We start from the raw sequence: 573 nt of genomic DNA on the forward strand, positions 1-573 counted from the left end.
ATATATAGGGAGAATTCACAAAAAAAAGACGAAGACAGGTGTTGTAGAAAACAAACAGATGTATTAGTATAACGCTCGGGAATTGAAAAGTCTTTAACGTTTCGAGCCTACGCTCTTCCACAGAAAGGAACACAGAAAGACACAAGGAGAGAAACATGCAGACAAAAAAATGTATGTAGTGGTTAACGATCTATCATGGCGAATGCCGGACTGAAGGGTCACACAAGAGAGCTAAGAAGAAGGAGAGATAACAAAGTAGTAGTTATCACAAAACGAAGGTGCACGTGTGTAAGAGAGTACGTATGTGCATGTGAAAGAGGGCTGGTGATCTTGACGTGTGCGTGTGTGTTTGTGTAGGTGTGAAAATGTGGGGATGGGAATTGGTCAGTGCTGGTGTGTGCGTGGTGGTGTGTTGTGATGTGATCTGTTGTGTGGTATATATATATATATATATATATATATGCAGCACAGAATTTTGTAAGTGAACAGGTCGCGGTCTCAAAGCGACGAAAATATTTTGACAAATTAAATTTAAATGTTGAAGTGAATCTAACGGGTTTTGTGTATTATTTT

The sequence above is a fragment of the Octopus bimaculoides genome, chromosome 2 (genome assembly GCF_001194135.2).
Source record: "Octopus bimaculoides isolate UCB-OBI-ISO-001 chromosome 2, ASM119413v2, whole genome shotgun sequence".
Classification (NCBI taxonomy): domain Eukaryota; kingdom Metazoa; phylum Mollusca; class Cephalopoda; order Octopoda; family Octopodidae; genus Octopus; species Octopus bimaculoides.